Consider the following 6,940-nt stretch of genomic DNA (forward strand, 5'->3'; position numbering starts at 1 on the left):
CAGGCCTAAAGCGGATTCTTTGGCGAGCCGACTAGATTCTCTTTTCAAGGATCGAAGGGGAGTCAAGGTGATGCGTCCGATCAGGAGGATTGAGTTCCGTCTTTTTGATCTGGACGGCCAAGGAGATTACGGAGGCTGTTGCGGCGCAGGGGAATGTGCAGCCGGGCGATATCCTCGTGGGCCCTCTGAGATCGGAGGTAGAGATGGCTTCATCACTGGTCTAGTTTCCACTGAGGGTTTAATCCTGTCATTTGACTGTAACAGGGGAATATTCGACTGTAGTTGGTTGGTTCTTACATTCTGATTAAACCCTTTGGAAACTAGGCCACTGCGTGGATGCAATACTCTGTTACGTGCGCAGACCCGCTTCAGAAGGATGGTCGACTCCGCGTTGGATGATCAAAAGTGCGCTTGATGCTGTTGGCGAAGAGAAGCTATAGATGCTTCGCGGTTGGGCACACCAGGATCAACTGTAGGAGTGCTGTGGACAGAAGCAGCGGTTGTTTCAACTGCTTCAACTAGAAAGAAGGATTATACAATTGGTTGTGGAACTTCGCCTCATTGTCCTGTGTGTGCCGCCAGGAACCTACTTGCTGAGTATAGGGCTGGCGGGAAGGAATGCGCTCTATACAACAGCCTGATGAGAGTAGTTGCGATCGTGGAGGCTAGTGGCAGTGACAAGAGAGGCGAGCATGTGGAAGTGCGATCAATTGCCTTCGTGTCAGAGGATGTTCCCCCTATGGAGAAGGGAATATTAATAGACTCTCTCAATGGCTAATAAATGGCCAGATAATGTTAACCGGTCGTGGATCTGCGCAAGATCTCATAGCGCGGGTGTGTAAGGAGGAACGTCTTGGATTGGTTGCGGTGACAAAACCACTCGGTCGTGGAATGGACGATGGCTCTTCTCGCTGGATGGTCCGCCGATTGCTGCTATAGTGTAATAATATTCTGGAGGGGGAGAGTGGTGATGTTTAGCTGCTACTTCTCCCTCAGTCTGCCGGATGCTGATTTTGTGAGGGGTCTTTATAATTTGGGTACGCGGGTCTTGTCGTACAACTGGAGATCGGTTGCTTATGCTTAGGGACTTTAATGTCAGGCCTCCTGCATGGGATCCAGGAGGCGCGAACCGTAGAGGGAGGATATTGGCTGGCTGGGCGGGGGAGATTGGATCTTACCCTCCTTGGGTACCTTCCAACAAGGGAATAGTGAGGCACTGATATCGATTCTCTAACTTTTATCATGGTGAAAATGTGAGCCATCTCACATCGTGATTCCCTAATTTTCATCATGATGCAATTGCGAGCAATCTCAGAGAGTTTGTTCGGCAAGAAATTTCTTGTCGAATATTAAGATCCGAGAAAGAAAGGTTGAAAAATAGAGCGAGAGAGGAACCACAACCGATTGAATCGACTGAATTCACACATTTTAAGGTTAAATATATAATTTTGCACAGTCCAAAGACAAAAATAAAATCAAATGGCAATATACATAGTAGCAATTTTGTTACTGGATGAAAAGGTCTTAGAACCACATATGAGAATTACGAAGAATGCTTAGACATATTCATTTTCAATAGGATTGATTTTATAAATAATGGTAGAAAATAATTTAGGTCCAGTTCTATAACTCACGGTTTACTTTTAACCACTTTTAATCGAAGTTCGACTTATTCGTTTTCAATTCTAGAATTGAAAAAAAATTAGGAATAAATTTATGGCCGTGGTTCGATTTATGCTGACAACGCTCATGAGCTTCGTTTAACATTTGACAAACAACAAGGATGAAATGATTTTTAAGCGTTGTGAGCGTGAATCGGACCACGGACTGTGTTTCACTTCACATTTTCATGTTTTTCCCCACTGGCAAATCTAGTGATTTCGTATTTTCAGTTCGTCGTTACAGAATCACGCGGACAAATTCACATGAGATGAAAGTGCGAAAAGTGAGTGATCTCACTCGAATTACAGAATTGACTCCTTTGTGTCACACAATTGCACACAGTGCATAGGTGCTTAATGAAACGTTTTAATTTTCAAGTTAGTAGATGGCGCTAAAGTTACTGGACATTACTAAATGACTGCATTTAACGAAATAAGGGCTATGTTCCGTTTCACGCATGATGCGCATGTTGCATTACTTATCCTTGTTATTCATTGAATGTTAAACAAAGATAAATGATGGATCATGCGCACCATGCGTGAAACGGAGCGCAGCCAAGGTGATCGTTAAATTGTACCGTGTTGCATTATATTGGGTCATCTAAAAAGTATCCGCGGTTTTTGTCACTAGATGTGTATTGATGGTCATATATCTAGTGACAAAGTACCGCGGATACTTTTTAGATGACCCAATATATACTGAATCAGCGTTAACGGATTATCATATAATTATTGTGTAAGTCTTGTATTTTTTAAATACAATTGTCATTGTTGTATAATTTTATGTAATAATTTTCCATTTTCCATAGTTACCTAATCTAGCCAGATACTCACAAATTTTAAGAGAAAAAAAAAATTTCTCTTATTATATTAGGTGTACAAATAAGTTTTAAAGCGTTTTTAATGAAATTTAATATTTATTTATTTAGAAACGAAAATACACTTAATTATCAAAATAATCTCCCTCATTATCTATGACCTTTAGCCATCTTTCGGGCAGCTTGCGAATTCCAGAAGCGAAGAAGGTTTCGTCTTTCGATGCGATAAAATTATCCACCCATTTTCGCACTTCTTCAAATGCTCGAAAGTGAACACCGGACAAGGCGTTTTGCATTAACCGGAATAAATGATAATCAGAAGGGGCTATACGCCATATTATGTCTGGGTTATACGCCGGGTGCGGCAGAACTTCCCAATCAAGAACTAGCAACGTTTCCTTTACAGGTTTACCAACATGAGGCCTAGCGTTGTCATGAAGCAATTTCACAGGACGTTTTCCTTTGTTTTTTCCAGTAAACGGACGATTTCGTTCGATTTCTTGATTTAAACGGATCAATTGTTAACTGTAGCGATCACTGTTAACCGTTTCATTCGGATGGAGCAGTTCATAATATAGCACCCTTCATGTCCCACCAGATGCATAGCATAACTTTGCTGCTGTGGATGTTGCGTTTTAGCGTTGATGTAGTGGGTTGTCCTGGATCCACATAATGTTTTCTCTTTATCGTAAAAAATCCACTTTTTATCAGTCACGATTTTCCATAAGAAAGATTTTCTATACTGTTTATTGTATAGATTCAAACACTTCTCAAGACGATCATTTTTGTTTTTTTCACTTAATGGATGCGGCACCCACTTTCCTTCCTTCAGAATCTTTCCCATCTGCCGTAAACGAATTGAAATATCTTGTTGAGTTACTCCAAGTTGCTGTGCAAATTCGTTTTGTGTTTGACATGAGTTTTGATCGAGTAATGCTTGCAATTCATTATTTGTAACCTTCCGAGGACTATCACTACGTTCTCTATCGCTAACATCAAAATCATCCTCTTTAAATCGCCTAAATCAAAATTCACACGTACTTTTGGATACAACATTGACTCCAAGAACATTGAACAGAACAAATTGATTCACATGCTTTAGCAGCGCTTTTTCCTTGATGAAATTCGTATCGAATGCAGTGTCGAATAAATTGCTTGTCGCTTGCCATTTTAAAACCATTTAATTTTGAAGTTAAGTTTCTAATTTTGTAAAGTCAATTATGTTTTTTAATAGTACACATTAAGCGCCACTACATATCAAAAGAGCGCGAAAATATTTGAATTCTAAGTTTAAATTATACATTACACAAAAAACGCTTTAAAACTTATTTGTACACCTAATATTATAATTTTGATATAATATTTTGATATATTATAATTTTTTAGTAAGTATTATTATTTACTTATAATTTTCTTATTAATTAATAATAAGATTGGAAACAAGACCGTTTATATTAAATAACATTATTTTAAAATCCGAAGCGCCACTATGGTCTGAGTATTGAGATGTTGAACTAACATATATATTTTCAAACAAATGAATTAATTTCAGAAATGATAATTACGTGCCGATATGGTTGTCGACATTAAACGCAATTGATCTGAAATATTAATAATCCCCCCAAATTTTCCAAATTAATCTTAAAAAACTGTAATAAACTTATTGCGAAAAATATTGCCTCGGCCGGGAGTCGAACCCGGATCTCTTGCATTCCGTTCTCTTATTAATTATTATTATAAATGATTATAAAATTTCTGTATGCTCATAACATTAATAGAAGCTTACAAAAAAAAATATTAACATTAGGTTGGTGCATATGAAATGTCGGTTTTTTAAGTGAATATATAAAACTGCATATCTTTTTTCAAAAGCTGTTTATTTAATCAAAATATGCTTCATTTGTTTCAATATACTTTTCCCAACGAGATTTTAATGCATAGATGTCTTAAAGAAGATGTCTTAAAGAAATTCTGATCTTTAGAATAAACTCTGATATGGAATTTTTCAATCTTCATTTTCTGTCTTCATTTTCATACTGTTTAACTCGTAAAAACTGTTCTAAATGTTTAAAAAAATGAAAGTCGGTTGGCGAAAGATCCGGTGAATAAGCTGGGTTCTGCATATTTTAATTCATTTAATTTCGCAATTATTTTGTACGACGTATGCGGCCGAGCGTTGTCGTGGAGAAGTATTGGGCCATGCCGATTAACAAGTGATGGGCGTATAATTTTCAATTTTTCATGCATTTCATCAATGTACTGGCAATACTTTTCGGTAAATGTCTCCTCACTTTCTGTAATTGTCTCCCCAGTTCGAAGGAATGAATTACTCCAGTCACATTCCATCAAACTGTTATTAAAATTTTCCGTGGATGAAGTGATGGCCACAAGCCTCATTTCTATCAAGCCACCGAGCACACTTTTTCCTATTGTCGTAAAGAACCTATTTTTCATCACAAGTAATAATCCGATCGAAAAATGGCTCTCGATGAAATCGGGTTAGTAATGATGAGCATACGTTCAATCGATCCAGCTTATTTCGCTCGGTTAGTTCGTGCGGTACCCATTTATCCACTTTTTTCACCTTGCCAATTTCAGAAAGGTGTCGCAATATCATTGTATGGTCAACTTTCATTCTGGTAGCAAGTTCTCTTGTAGATACAGTTGGATTCGTTTCCACCAAGATGCTTTCAGAGCATCATTTTTCACAGACATTTTGGGTTTTCCACGTGGTTCATTTTGTAGGGAAAAATCACCAGACCGAAATTTTTCAAATCAACGCTGCACTTTTCGATCGTTAACAGTATTCTCCCCAAATGCCTGGTTTATATTGCGTGCAGCGCTTTTGCAGCATTATTATCAAGTTTATACTCATATAAAAAAATTACATGAATATCGGTTGAATTCATATCCTTACGAAATTCAAAACAAATAACAAAATGGAACACTTTTGAGAAAATTTTCTTTGTGAAGTGTGACTCTGGCAATGGACAATACGACTATAAACGAGGTTATTTAAGGCCAAAAACAAAAGCATAACGAAAACAGGGAAACAAACGTTCATATGTAAAGAAAATCCGACATTTCATATGCACCAACCTAATAGATGGATCATTCAGGTGTTGTCATTTACGAATTAATGGAAATGCAATATCAAAGTATTACTAGTTCGAGTGACAATTCAAGCATATTAAATACCAGAATAGATAATATGACATCAAGCTCTGAAGAACGAGAAAAGGATATATTGTTATTTCTTTTGATATGTATGGCCGAAAAAGACATTGAACATCACATTGAAAATTATCTGCAAGTTGTAGATTCTTTGACCGATGCCAAATTTAAACATTTCTGATTAAATCGAAAAACTGCCTTAATGTTAATTGAGGAATTAGAGGCATTCGCATTTATTCCATCACATACATTTGATAGAAAGCCGATATCAGTTAAACTTAGCTTTTTACTTTTCTTATGGTATATTGCAAACACAAAGCCTCTGCGAACTATGTCTGATAGATTTAATATTTCAATTTCTTCTATTTTTCGAGTTCTTCGGCGAGTTATAGCTTGATTGACTAACGAAAGATGGAGTTATTAATTGGCCACAAGAACATAAAGTTAGAGTGATATGTGAACAATTCAGACAAATACGAGAAATTAATAATATTTTAGGAGCAATTGATTCTACTCATATTCAAATTGTAAAATCTGCAATTAACGCACGCAGTTACTGCAATCGCGAAAAATATTTCTCTATTAATTTAGTTAAGTTGTTGTTGATGTCAATACATGCTTTAGAAATATATATTGTGGTGACCTATTGTGGTTTTCTTCACGACGCTCGTGTTCTTAAAAGGTCACCTCTGTATGAACAGCTATTACAGATAAAAGAACATTATTTCCTGGTAAAACGTTTTTATTAGGTGATTTAGCAAATCCGTTTTTACCATAGCTTGTACCTCCCTTTCGAGATAATGGACATTTGACGCTTCAGCAAATAGATTTCAATTTTATGTATATGTTCATCTACGAGAATAAGAATTGAAAAAGCATTTGGAGAATTAAAGGGGGGAAGATTTCGTCGTATTAAGTTCTTCACTGAATATCGTGATCTAACTTTTGTAACTAATACGGTAATTGCAGCTTTTATATTACATAATTATTGTATTAATAAACATGACATATACGATTTTTCTGAATATAATGATGACTACAGATGCAAATGATTATAATGAAGATCATAATTTTCATAATGAAATGCAAAGAGATCGTAGGATTATGCAATTATTTAATAAAATATTCTCTGAATATAATATACATATAATATTGTATAAACCTCTTAAAAATATATAAAGCTATTATAATAAACAAAAAATTTATTTGTCTTCTACAATAGCTTTAAATATTAATTATACTCTGTGCGTGCGTGCGTGCGTGCGTGCGTGTGTGTGTGTGTGTGTG

At 36.3% G+C, this 6,940-nt stretch overlaps 1 pseudogene; it reads left to right on the top strand.

The window, feature by feature from the left end:
* The first annotated feature begins 5,585 nt into the window (after nt 1-5,585).
* Nucleotides 5,586-6,732, top strand: LOC147910830 (uncharacterized; annotated as a pseudogene).
* Nucleotides 6,733-6,940: the final 208 nt, after the last annotated feature.

This window comes from Acromyrmex echinatior, chromosome 1 (genome assembly GCF_024713525.1).
Source record: "Acromyrmex echinatior isolate Ae372 chromosome 1, ASM2471352v2, whole genome shotgun sequence".
NCBI lineage: Eukaryota > Metazoa > Arthropoda > Insecta > Hymenoptera > Formicidae > Acromyrmex > Acromyrmex echinatior.